The sequence below is a fragment of the Bombyx mori genome, chromosome 9 (genome assembly GCF_030269925.1).
Source record: "Bombyx mori chromosome 9, ASM3026992v2".
Taxonomy (NCBI): domain Eukaryota; kingdom Metazoa; phylum Arthropoda; class Insecta; order Lepidoptera; family Bombycidae; genus Bombyx; species Bombyx mori.
The window spans coordinates 9,545,331-9,559,053 of record NC_085115.1 but is presented as its reverse complement, the minus strand read 5'-3'; the positions used below and the strand labels follow the sequence as shown (position 1 = coordinate 9,559,053).

The 13,723-nt window shown below is 36.5% G+C and overlaps 1 long non-coding RNA gene across 1 annotated transcript; it reads right to left on the bottom strand.

The window, feature by feature from the left end:
* Positions 1-793: 793 nt before the first annotated feature.
* On the bottom strand, positions 794-13,299 carry LOC134199371 (uncharacterized). Its single transcript, XR_009973841.1, has 2 exons — positions 13,183-13,299; positions 794-1,245 (listed from the first exon to the last, which is right to left on the bottom strand). It is a non-coding gene; the product is annotated as an uncharacterized LOC134199371 (long non-coding RNA).
* Between the last annotated feature and the right edge of the window lie 424 nt (positions 13,300-13,723).

The window sequence follows — 13,723 nt, the reverse complement described above, 5'->3', positions numbered from 1 at the left end:
AAAACGAAATTCTTATTTTTATTTAATTCCGATATTTTCATATTTATTTACCTTTTAAACCTTCTCTGGACTTCCACAAATAATTCAAGACCAAAATTAGCCAAATCGGTCCAGCCGTTCTCGAGTTTTAGCGAGACTAACGAACAGCAATTCATTTTTAAATATACAGATTATATTCTATATTATATTATTCTATATTATGTACTATATTATATTACTATTCACAAAAGAAATGGTGTCAATGGTTGTTAAAATAAAAGAAAATCGGTAGTCAAACCGAAGTGAAAATAGTACTGAAGTGAACTTTTATCTTTGGCTAGTTATATACCTATAGGTAGATAAAAATTGCCATATTATGTATCACGGAGTATATAATATGAGAATCGCCCGACTAATTTAGTTGATTTTCCGTTTCGATTTTTAATTATTTTTTTAAATAATTTATATAGGAGAAAAGTGTTGGAACATCCACAAGAAATAAAATAAAAATAATTGATAGTCACAGCGGAGCTATACCTGTATAAAAATGTAAATATCTGCATTTTTGTTAAATGTTCTATGCTCTCGCACGTCATTGAATAGTCGTTAATATTAAGTAGTTGTTTTGTATAGTAATTGAAGCTTGATGGGATATTTAGCAACGCGCATGAGATTGGAGCATAGGCATCAAATATATATATACCTATTGCAAAAATTCATTTTTATATATATATAGAATATATATCGATTATTTACTAGACTAAGGCCCATAAATAATAAATACGTACCAGCGTCTGCTGAGAAAAAAAAAGTGTAGAATAATAATAATAAAGCCTTTTATTTCCTATCACCTAAGTATTACATGTAAATATTCTTAAGTATATATTTTTACATTTTAATCTATTTTCAATTTTACACTTTTTTATATTAGATTATTATCTTTATTTTTGTTTGTTTGATTTGCGTACATCAAACTTTTTCTTCGATTGGAACTCCTGTTTGGGTATAGGCCTCCTCCAGCTTAATCCAATTTTCTTTGTTCTTAGCTCCATTTCATCCATTCTTTTCCAGCAATGACTATATATCATCACTTCATCGTTTCACAGGTCGTCCTTTTCTTCTATTCCCATTAGGCCCTTTCCATTTTATCGCTTCATTCAAATGACCATAGCCCTCCAGTAAATCAAAGAGTTATAGCGAATCAAATCCACTTTCTTAGTTTTTGTACACTGGCTGTCTTTGCATATGTGGTAGACGATGTCGTATCTAAAATGAAGCATATAAATGTGTATTCACGCTACATCCATACATGCTACGTAAATGTATCTCCACTTAAATAGTAGCAAGAAAATAGACTGCTCTTTCCCTTTTGTAGTGACAATTCAAATGATACATTCGTGTGAGATACGAACGGAATCGCAACGCATAAATTCGAACAATTAAACGAAGGGAGAAACTTGGTAGTCGCATTTCAATTTCCTCAATTTCTCAGCATTGTTTGAGGCGGTGCATTGTAAAGAAATGGTCACAGCTCTCAAGACGATGGCCCAAGTATTTAAGTACAATTTGTAATAAACACAAGCACCGTTACTATCAATCAGTACGGAGCCGCGGCGCGGTGTGGGAGCGGGGACCCTGCGTGAGAACCGTATTGTTTCTGCCGCTGATGAGGTCACTGAGCTATTGTCCAATCAATTCGATGCTCAACTACACATGACTCGAATGGACCTTAATTCGATTTTAATTTTTAAATGTGTGTGTTTTCGTTTCACATACGATACATTGTTTGTGGTAAACCTCTTTGTTATATCTACGTTTTTAATTTTATTACGAGCATGCCTTGAGTTTTGAGTTTCGCGTGCTCACGAAATATTAACTAAAATGAAAATTTGACAAATTTGAATGAATATTATTTTTCTTATTCTTCTTTTTTCTTTAATATATTTTGCGGCTTTGGCTATGAGTATAAGGTACATAGAAGAAGCTGTAAATAATGGTAATAAACAATATGAAGGGTATGTTTTTGATTATTCCGTTTATTTTTAATTTTTTTATATTTGTTCTTCTGGCATACATACATATATGCATGTGCGTATACGCTACGAATATAGCATGCCATTAAACATTCATTAAAATTACATGCATTAAAATTAATCTTAAATGTATATAATTTAAAATTTTCAGATTTTCATTGCTGTCTATACCGCGGAGCTAACTTCACTATCTAGTTTGCGTTTTCGAAAGTAGTTAAGTCTTTGGCCTCAGGTTTTCGATAGCTGGCGACATTCAGGTTGTGTTGGACACAAGCAATTGCGGCTGCGTTGAGTGAACAGAGAGCTCGTCTGGTCAGTAACGTTTACAAAAACAGAAGTTAGGATCTCGTGTTTTAGAACTATTTTTAATAGACGCGGTGTCTGGCTTTTCAGTGACGAATTCTTTTATTTATTTAAACAAACCGGTTCTGTCTCTAGTGTGTGCGCTCGGTGACCTCTATGTTTGTGAAACTGGAAATTTTGTTACTAAAAAGTCGCATTATTGATTATACTGTTCAAATATAATATTTAAGATTTAATTTTGTTTTTTTTCCTATTAATCCACTAATGCATTATTTTAAATAAAGAATATATCTAGAACTATTTTTTTATAAATTAGTTCGCTGCAATTTACACGCGAAAAGACGATTTTTTTTGTTTAAAATAAATTGTTACATATTTATGCCAAAATGTGCTCTATGGTCACTTGTGTCTACTACGATGACCGTGACCGCGGCGTAGACAAAGTCGCCTACGCTCTTTCACGCACCAGACCATGAGACCCTTCGCTCTAAGACACAAGGAACCATTCTAGCTGAATTTTAAGGTTCAACGTTTACTGGATGTTGTACTGTTATCGCCTACGCCTAAATGTTACCATGGCGCCTTTTCGCTTACTAATTGGACCTATCGGTCTTTGACACTGCTATTTCAATGTTTGCGTAAAATTTTAGACAGTCTGTAATAACTAGTTTTATATTCTTATGTTCGCAAGGTTAAGAAAATACAAAAATCCTATCGTGTGTAATTTATGGATTTAAAATAATTGGATTTAGAAATAAAAAAAATCCTCGTTATTTTTTGTATTCGTATATCGGTAATATTTATATATTACCTATTCGGTATGAGGGCATTTCGCTTCGTAGCAACAAATACGCTACAAGATATGAATGAGCTCCCCTCCACGGTGTTTCCCGAGCGCTATGACATGTCCTTCTTCAAAAGAGGCTTGTGGAGAGTATTAAGCGGTAGGCAGCGGTTTGGCTCTGCCCCTGGTATTGCTGAAGTCCATGGGCGACGGTAACCACTCACCATCAGGTGGGCCGTATGCTAGTCTACCTACAGGGGTAATAAAAAAAAAATCACGCGTCTCTGTGACTATTGGTATTTTTTTGCAATAGGTATATGTATATATTTGATGCCTGCGTTCCAACCTCATGCGCACTGCTAAATATCCCATCAGCATCAATTACTATACAAAGCTATTAATATTAACGACTATTCAATGACGTGCAAACGCATAGAACATTTAAAAAAATTCAGAGATTAACATTTTTATACAGGTATAGCTCCGTTGTGGCTATCAATTTTTTTATTTTATTTCTCTTGGATGTTCCCACATATTTCTCCTATATAAATTATTTAAAAAAATAATTAAAAATCAAAACGGAAATTCAACCAAACTAGTCGAGCGATTTTCATATTATATACTCTGTGATACATAATATGGCAATTGATTTTTATCTACCTGTATATAAGTAGCCAAAGATAAAAGTTCACTTCAGTACTATTTTCATTTCGGTTTGACAACCGATTTTCTTTTAATTTAACAACCATTGACACAATTTTTTTGTGAATGGTAATATAATATAGTACATAATATAGAATAATATAATATAATCTGTATACATATATAAAAATGAATTGCTGTTCGTTAGTCTCGCTAAAACTCGAGAACGGCTGGACCGATTTGGCTAATTTTGGTCTTGAATTATTTGTGGAAGTCCAGAGAAGGTTTAAAAGGTAAATAAATATGAAAATATCGGAATTAAATAAAAATAAGAATTTCGTTTTCCCTTTAATGTGTCCCCAGTCGGACAGATTGCTTTTGTTTGTTTTAAGTTTATTTTAAACACAAGTTTAGGTCTTTTATTTATCGATTAAGGCACTACGAAGTCTGCCGGGTCAGCTAGTACTTATAAAATAAATGTAACATGTAAGCCTTGAGGTGTCGAGATTGATTATACTCGAATTTTGATCGACTTGTATTCAAAACATACAGATTATTTATAAAAGCCAAGTATAAAACTCCTCAGTTAAGTTAAAACATTACCGAATTGAATATCTGCATTGTAAAATAATAATAAAAAAGCGTTCCGTTGTTACTAAATCGAGCTTCAATTAAAATCATCTGAATGGAGCTGTTTCCAAAGATCGCCAGTCTCGTTACGGCTATTTATAAAGTATTATATTCATGTATGACGTCCGTTTTGTGCTGCTTCGCGTATATTTGCTTGAATAGCTGTTTACAGATTGACTTGGTCGTCATATATAGTGTGCACTGGAGGCCCAGTGTAAAATTTAAAAGACAGCGAATAACGTACAATGCCTTATACTTTAATAAGTTTTCTTTTTCAATGTTTTTCAAGAATTAAAGTTGTGATTGTCGATGACCATCCCGAAAATATCATAGCTAGATATGTCTTTGAGGTAGCTGCTAACATAGTACGTAAACTGACTCGAGCCTTCGACATGTCAATATTATGAAAACCATATGAGACGTCACATCCGGAATAGTAAATAATTTTTTTGGTGGACGAGCTCACAGCCCACCTGGTGTTAAGTGGTTACTGGAGCCCATAGACATCTACAACGTAAATGCGCCATCCACCTTGAGATATAAGTTCTAAGGTTTCAGTATAGTTACAACGGCTGCCCCACCCTTCAAAGCGAAACGCATTACTGCTTCTCGGCAGAAATAGGCAGGGCGGTGGTACCTACCCGTGCGGACTCACAAGAGGTCCTACCACCAGTAATAAAATTGACGACGTTTTGAACTTTAAAAGAGAAAGACATTTTAATAATAGTTTTTTACCGGTGCATATTAGGGCGTATTGCAAGCCCGCAAGAGTTGGCTTAGGAAGGACGCAAACTGTTACCAGTAGTGGGCTGATGATGACGGATAGGTACCACCATCTTGCATATTACTGGCGCGAAGAGTAATGCGTTCCTGTTTGAAAGGTAGGTGAGCTGGTTACGCTACATTGAAATATCAACGTTATGTCTATATGGAGGCGGCAGTATTCACGTTGTAATGTCTATAGGCTTTGGTACTTGATAGTAGTAGGACCCTGATCGTGTCTACAGATGTGCGGCAATTAAATTAAAAGAACACACGTGCATTTTGTTAGAGAAACAAATTAATGTGATGATTTATACTTAAGTTCTTGCTAACAAAACTTGTATTTACGTCAAAGCTTGGGGGTTCCAGTTTTCCACCTGCCTGACGTCAACAAAGAAGCCAAGATAGAAGTTAATGGAATTGAAATTAGGAAGTACGTTGAGGATTATTAATGCGTACGGCACGCGAGGACTATTCTTTGCTTCTATTAGCTATTCTGTGCTCCATAAATTTTGTGTTTTGCCTTATAAGAAAGTATTTTCAAAGCCAATAACTGTAGATTTAATCGCTGCTGTCTTGTGACTCGGAACAGTATCAGCGGATATGAGGTCTCATCACGGCCATGACCAGCTGCTCGTCGAAGTATGTAGGTGACCTCAAGGGAAAAACCTTCGGAGTTTAAATATTGACATATGCGCGAAATAATAACGCTGCTTTTTGCTTCAACAAAATTAACTACTTTAAAGCAAATTTAAAACCGTATGGCGTTCGGCCGAATTTCAAAATAATAATTTACTAGTGGTCCCGCAGTAGTCGAAATTCGACTATAATTAATTGGAATTGTAAGTTTGTACACTATTATGATTGTATTTTATACTTCCATAATCACAAATTTCGCCAAGGCTTACACTATAAAAAATACTAATAAAGACAAACAAAATTTAATCTATTCTCAATTTGACCACAGACGTCAAGAACAAAAGTTTGACAATAAATAGTATGCATGCGTGTGTGTGTCAAATACATGGTATGTAGTGTGTGTAATATTTTCTTTATCGATTAAATGTATCTTTTATGCATTCTTTAAAAAAAAATTAGCATTGTGCACTTCTTCTATATATTCTCTATAAGTGTGGAAAATTTTATACTCCTCCGTCCGCCCAATTTTCTTAAAAAGGGATACAAAGTTTTTGCTTCATGTATTAATATATAGATTAATACAGATGACATTTGGAAGGTTTTTTTTTGGAAGTTTTGGTTTTGGAAGGTTGAAAATAACAAAACTGAATCGTGACATTTGAGTGCATTGTTTGTATGTTGCTCAACTCGCGAGGCGTAGATGGACATTCGTATTTGCTTCGTTCGTTTCTTGTTTACCATTAACAATTCAACGGTGCGTCGCATGTGCAGTACAAATTGTTCAATACGACAAACGTCTTTACTGTACATCTGTTTAGGATAAGTAACGCAATTGTTTAAATGTCCCACATAAGGCGACGAACGTACAAGAAGATTGATTGATTTTACAAGATTGGAAGAATTCAATACAGGATTTTCTCGAGTCATACACATTATTTAGGGTTGAATTTCGCGTGTATTGTTACAGTTTTATAACCTTTTTTGACGATTACAATAATGTTTTTGCAGTTTTCGTGATTAGGAAAAGCTGTTATCATATTTCCTATTCCTGTTTTTTTTCCTACCTAAACTGATAGTCTTGATAGTCAGGGTAACCTAACGTGTAGGTGAGCTCTCGGGGCTCAAACCAGGAGGCGTTGCTAACACTGGCCTTAGCAAGAGTACTTCGCAGAATCTACCACCGGATCGGAAACGCGACCCACTGAAAAGATCCGGTGAGAAACTCAGTGGGCTGTGTCTATGAGTTAGTTCGTTCGCAAGCGACGGGCGCTTGCTACGAAGAGTTCGACGGTGACCGGTGCTTGAGGTACCTAAAAGCACCGTTAGTGGATCGATAGGGCATCATTCCTGATGATCGCAGCAATATAGCAACAAACAAATAAGCAACACCCACGCTACACACTACACTCCGTCCATATCTTATTTCTTATAGCAATCACTACGACGGCATCTCGCGTACCGCAATTCTCAAACCTTCAATTACTTGAAACATGTTAAAACGCAATCGAGTTACGACACAAGCGAATGCCACGTGACACAGTCGGGCACGTGTGAACGTAAAACCCACTACACTGCGGCCCGCTGAACGCTAATAAATCATAGTTATTGTTTATCAGCAGCTCTTTGATGTTGTACGGGTAATAATATGCAAGCAAAACGATTCCGTTTTATCTGTACTGAAGTCACTGCTTAATGCATCGACTGTGGTCGAATTACCAAAAAGTTTTGCGTCTTCATTAAATCAGTGTAGTGAAATAGTAGAGCTATGATAATCTCTAGCCTGAAGCAAACCAAAGCGCGACTAATATAATCATTTATTTAGTAAATTCATCGAAAATACTGGTCGTTCTGCTTAATTTAATGTTTCCTGGCACGTCCACGCTCCCACGTAAAATTCCGCGGCTTTTTTTAAAGTTGCATACCATGCAAGGGAAATAGATTAGTTTTTTTTTTTCATTCACGAATCTTCTGTGATAAGGAATTAAAAATCTCCAACCAATTCACCTATCATCGTGTTTATTTTAATATTAATATAGAAATGTTGAATTCTTCATGTGTTAATCTGTTTTTCAAATATTGTAACGCCTTAATTTTACGTAACACACTGATTACATCGCGTGTCAGTCTTAATATTGTTTGTAAACAGAATTGCGCTGGAATTTTACTAGACGAGAATAGTTTTTATCGGTAACCGTGGGAAAAATATACAATATTATAACTCTGCAAGATTGTTAGAGAAGTATCTGGAATGTATGGTGATAGGACCTCTTGTGAGTCCGCACGGGTAGGTACTACCACCCTGCCTATTTCTGTCGTGAAGCAGTAATGCGTTTCGGTTTGAAGGGTGGCAGCCGTTATAACCACACTGAGACCTTAGAACTCATATCTCAAGATGGGTGGCGGCACTTACGTTGTAGATGTCTATGGACTCCGAAAACCACTTAAAACCAGGTGGGTCTAGAGCTCGTTTACTCATCTAAGTAATAATAAAAATAAAATATATATTGGCCCTTTATGATTTTACCGAGCGCTATGACATCTGTTGCTTGGTACGAAGATTCATAATAGTGTAAAGATAGACTGCTTGGTTAGCTTACGTCATTGAGCGCGCTGACAACTCACCTTCAGGTGTGCCTGCCTTCATTTCCGATTATCACTTGGCAACATCAAGTTGAGAATTTTTCGTTCGAGTAGAAAAAAAATGTTTTTGTCGATGATCATTACATAAGATAAAGCAACACATTCTTATTATTAAACACTAACCTGTAAGTAACCTGTAATTTAATAATCTAAATGAATAAGAACGTGTGCTTATTTGTAATATTTATTCGTGATCTATGCATACGCTCGTGGTGTTAACAGATTGAGTTTAAATTTTAGGCTTTGCAATATATTTTTTTATATATCTTATTATTCAATCTTCACGTAAATGACGTCATTTGGCGTGACACGGAAAAGACTGATTTAAAGTATTTATTTTTAGAATTGACGGATTGCTGATTGACGTTTGTCAAGCTCTAGTAGGATTAGTGGACGAGCTAGGACTGAAGCAGTAGAGGTAGTGATTGCAAACTATCATCGAACGTTCCGAATTGAGGACTAATAGATCAGGAGCCTTGCGTCGCGTGTTCATCTATCACTGAATCAGATTCGCGACCCACTGGAGAAGATCCGACGCGAAACGCAGCCGGTTAATTATTCCTATAATTAACTTGAGTTCTGTCTAATGCGAGGTTCGAACGCGGGTTGTTGAGCGACAGGAGGTGTTAGTCAGTTCGACTCCGACATGCCCCGCCCTCCATCCCCAGGGGAGGGCGGAAGTACGGCGATTTCCTCCTGACCAAAAAAAAAAAGGAATAATTAACTTACTACGGTTGAAATTACAAAATACATTCATTTTAGATGAATCTACAATGTTTGGAATATATCGTTATTAGTATAAGTTTTTTTTCTAACAGAATCACACAAAAAATAATACATTTTTAGATAAATATATTTGGAATTAAACTTGCATCACCTTATTAGACGATTATTTACAAAAAATCGCGTCGTCTTATGTTTTATTCACTATATCTGAAAATATACAGTTTAGATTTATTGCTATGCAAATGTCATTTAAATTCAGTTGATTTATTCGGCATATTAGAGTTATACAGAAATCTTAAAAACAGCTGTTGACTGAAGGAACGCGTGAAAAGCGAATAGCAAAAATGCATTGCAGTTTTTATTTGAGCTTTAATTTCCAGTTCTAATAAACGGCGTAATGGACTTTAACTTAATCGGAAAGCTAGGTTTTATCGTTGTGTAAAATTCTAGTACTAGCAAGATATAATTTATTGATAATCGTATTTTTCTCCTACCTACGCCGAAAGTTCGGAATTCCTCCCGCTGTACAGAAGAAAGTCTAACTTTTCCTCCCTGGGTACAAGTGCGCATGCGCGTTAGTGTCTAAGTCTGCTCTCACGCATCTAAAATTCTCCACCATTGTTGTGCTCGGGTAATTTGCAAGATTGTGTTTAGTGAAAAATTGAAATAAACAAAATGCAATAAAATTTAATACTGAAGTATTAAACAAAGATGAGTTTATCAGACAGTTCTTATTCAATTAATAGTAGTTTATTTAAAAATTCAAAAACAGTTAAATTGTTTTTTTTACGACTATGGAGGGGCTCTGCCCCCCCTACCCCCTGCCAGGGCTTCGACCCTGGACCCCACCGGGGCTTCGCCTCTGAACCCCGGCCCGATTCTCCACGAACTTTCGGCCTGCTAGGAGAAAAAATAGTATGTGTACCGCGGGAAAAAGTAGAACATATCTGCTAGGAAATGTCCTAATTTCTCCCTTGGTGCACAATGTACCTACTATTGTTATTTGAATTCAATTTGTCCAGTATACGGAAAACATATTGTGCGCTAGCTTTATTAATGAAATAGTCAGCTTTCAAGTTTTAAGATTGCCGCGAAAATTGAGTAAACTCGATTCGATGGAACTGCGTCACGTATGACGTCATTTGGGGCAACACACACGTAACAGTTGGTCACATATGAGCTCACGCGCTATGTTTGGCTGTAAAGGTATTTAGAATTAGATTGTATTCAGTCTCTTCTTTTTCTCCACCTTATCCCACTGAGTGGGGTCGGCACAGCTAATTTTCCTCTTCCATTCTCTTCTATCAGCCGTCATCCCAACACTCACTCCTCTCTCTCTCATATCGTCATTCACACTCCATCCATGTCTTCTTCGGTCGACCTCTTCCTCCTCTACCTTGCACTACCATTTGCCATTGCATACATCTCCTATTCAGTGAAATTAAAGAAAAAAATTACACTGTAAATAATAATTGATTGTTTTGATGTCGAAGTCCAGTTGTCTATTGTTGCTTAAAACAATATTTATCTAATTCAAATTTTATAAAATATGCGATGTTTTGCACTTGCAAAATTCATAATGAAGTTTGATTAGATTAGTTATGACATTTAGGATCAGACACATTTACTTTAACAATAGAACCCGCTCATAATCTCAACATTATATGTCAAAACAACAAAGCAAATACATCATGAGTCCGTATTATTATTCTTGAAGTACCTTGACTTCTGGCATACGAGCCTTCATTACAAGGCTCCTAGACGTATCGAGTGGCTTACAAATTTTAATATGTACTTAGATACAAAGTAACATTGTCGCCAAAGTATGCTTAATAACTCAACGAACGGCACAATTCATAATTAGGTGTATGCAAATGTCTTATCGACATCCTGCGTCGTGCTCAGCGTCTTAATGAAGCCAGCAGTATCTACTAAACGGTTGTCAGTCACTAACATTCATTGTCTTTTGATTGCTTTGTTTACATTTGATACAAATTTTATCAACATGATTTGTTAAAACCAATTCACATTTATAGTGCCATTAATAAAGTTAGTATTCCCACAACCTTTTGGTCGATCCAACAAGAATTAGTCATAGATGTGCTGTAATTATTAAAATAAACACACACTTGTTTGTAAGTAAGATAGCGGTATGTAGTTGCAAATAACCAATATTTCAATTTATAGAAAATACTTGAAAGCACGATATATTTTGCATGTCTCACTCACTGAGTTTCTCGCCGGGTCTTTTCAGTGGGTCGCGTTTCTGATCCGGTGGTAGATTCTGCGAAGCCCTACTCTTGCTAAGGTCAGTGTTAGCAACACTCCGGCTTGAGCCCCGTGAGCTCACCTACACGTCAAGGAGAAGCTGAAATAGCCTCTCAACGCTATCAGCATAGGTAGGGAAAAAAATTAATGTCAGAGGAAGTGTAAAAGTAGCCCCGCCCCGGTAATTAACAAGTTAAAGAGCGGACGGTTAGCATGGTGTGGATATGTGATGCGTAGAGAGGAGATGCGTGTGACTAGGAGATGTATGGAAATGGTAGTGCAAGGTAGAGGGGGAAGAGGTCGACCGAAGAAGACATGGGTGGAGTGTGTGAATGACGATATGAGAGAGAGGAGTGAGTGTTGAGATGACGCCTGATAGAAGAGAATGGAAGAGAAAAATTAGAACTGTGCCGACCCAACCTAGTGGGATAAGGTAAGGAGAAAAAGAAGAGATGTATATTTTGAATGTTGGCGCCAGTTTCGCGGCCTAATGATTGGCAGATGCGCTCGAGTCTATTTCATTGGACCACACAGGAAGCGCGCGCACAGGTAGAGGCGCTTACTATCTTAAACACCCTTCGGTTCACTGCGAGGAATCCCGCCAAACAGTCGATGAATTTAATTAATTGCCTCATCGAGCCATTAGCTTCGTACTAAAATGATTTTAAGCGGTTACATTGATTTTGGGCGTGTTTTGATTGAACTGTCAAATTTTAGTTATATTTTTTTGGTTGTTGTTGAAATCGAATACCCGCCTAATTACCAGATTGTAAGCTGGATTACGTCACACGCTAAGAACACAATCGAGTGTATTAAAATTTTGTAACTTATGTATTTAGTGATGTGATAAAAAACATGAATGACAATGAAGCTAAAACGAAATTGTAGTCTGCCAGAGTAGATTAACCAGAAACATTATGTTACTTATAATTATTATCGTAAATCTTAAATCTAGAATGACGATTCGAAATAAAACAAACACATTCAAATTCATTGAAAACGGTAATAATTGTTCTAGAACGATCGGGATCGCTCGAATACAAGATCTATGTGCGGTGTCTTTGATGAGTCAAATAAAGGTCTATAAAGTTTTTAATTTTTGTACAAAGGGCAAGAGGCAGGTAGTAGTAGGTGGCTCGATAAAAAATGCCTTACAATCGGAATCGTTGTCGGCGACCGTCAAAGCCCTCTGCTCCCACGGAACCATTTAAAAAACATCCAGATATTTCAAACGCACTTCATATAACTCTTTTTGTACTTTTCGACGAGTGTTTATTTTTTACGAGTGCCGTGGCATATGAAAGCATTATGTATTTCTGAAACGAAACATCGATGAACGTGTAACTAGATTTTAGGCTTAAATTCGCTGAAATTGTTAGGTATTTATATTTAGGCATATTTTTTATATTCTTGGAATGTTACCTAATAATAATAGTCTGTAGCAGAAAATTTATTTTTAAATCAACCTGTATTTCCACAAGGTCATATTTAAACACTATGTAGCAGCACCCAAAGATAATATAATAGTTGCATAATAATATTAAGAGATAAAAATATTGTATTTATCAACATTACAAGCTCAATGGTATTAGAAAGTATTGAAGATTATTTATTATGAATCGAGTTATTAAGCTGACCAATATTCAAATACAAAATGTCTAAATACCGCTCCGGAGCGAAGCGCGTCGTCATAAGCCACAATAAAATAAGCCACGCTTACTAATCGTCGCAGGTTAAAACCGGCTACAAATGGTAATAAAATAAAGGCGTACATACACATACGTGAAGTGTCGAAACGCGGCTCACTCTTTCCGATATAAATAGTGCGAGGCGAGGCGAGCGCGGCGCACTGACCGCGCATCGACAGCGATCCCGATAATCGAGCGAATGTTTGAGTTTCTCTATTTTCAAATCGGACGAGCGCCAGTCCGTAACGACAAACAAGGTTAAAGGCTTCGTCAAACAGAGCGCGTACTTAGCGCTGCGTTTTAACGTCGCGCTCTTTTCATGTCACTCAAATTGACTAGATGAGTCCAATGCTCCTTGACGCAACGCATTCGCCAAATCATAGTGCCTTTCGATAGCAGTGTGAAAAGTATTAAGGCTTGGAGTGATTCAGATGTGGCATTGTATAAGCATGGATATTTTCTAACTATTTCTATCGATTTTTCGGGAATTATCCAGTATTTTAGTAGGCATTCACTCGGACGCCAAAATAAAATTTGTAAAAAATTACAACGCCTGACGTCAAAGCGTCATAACGCTGCGACAGAGCGTTGCGTATTTATAGCGCTGGGGCTCTGTTTGACAGAATGTT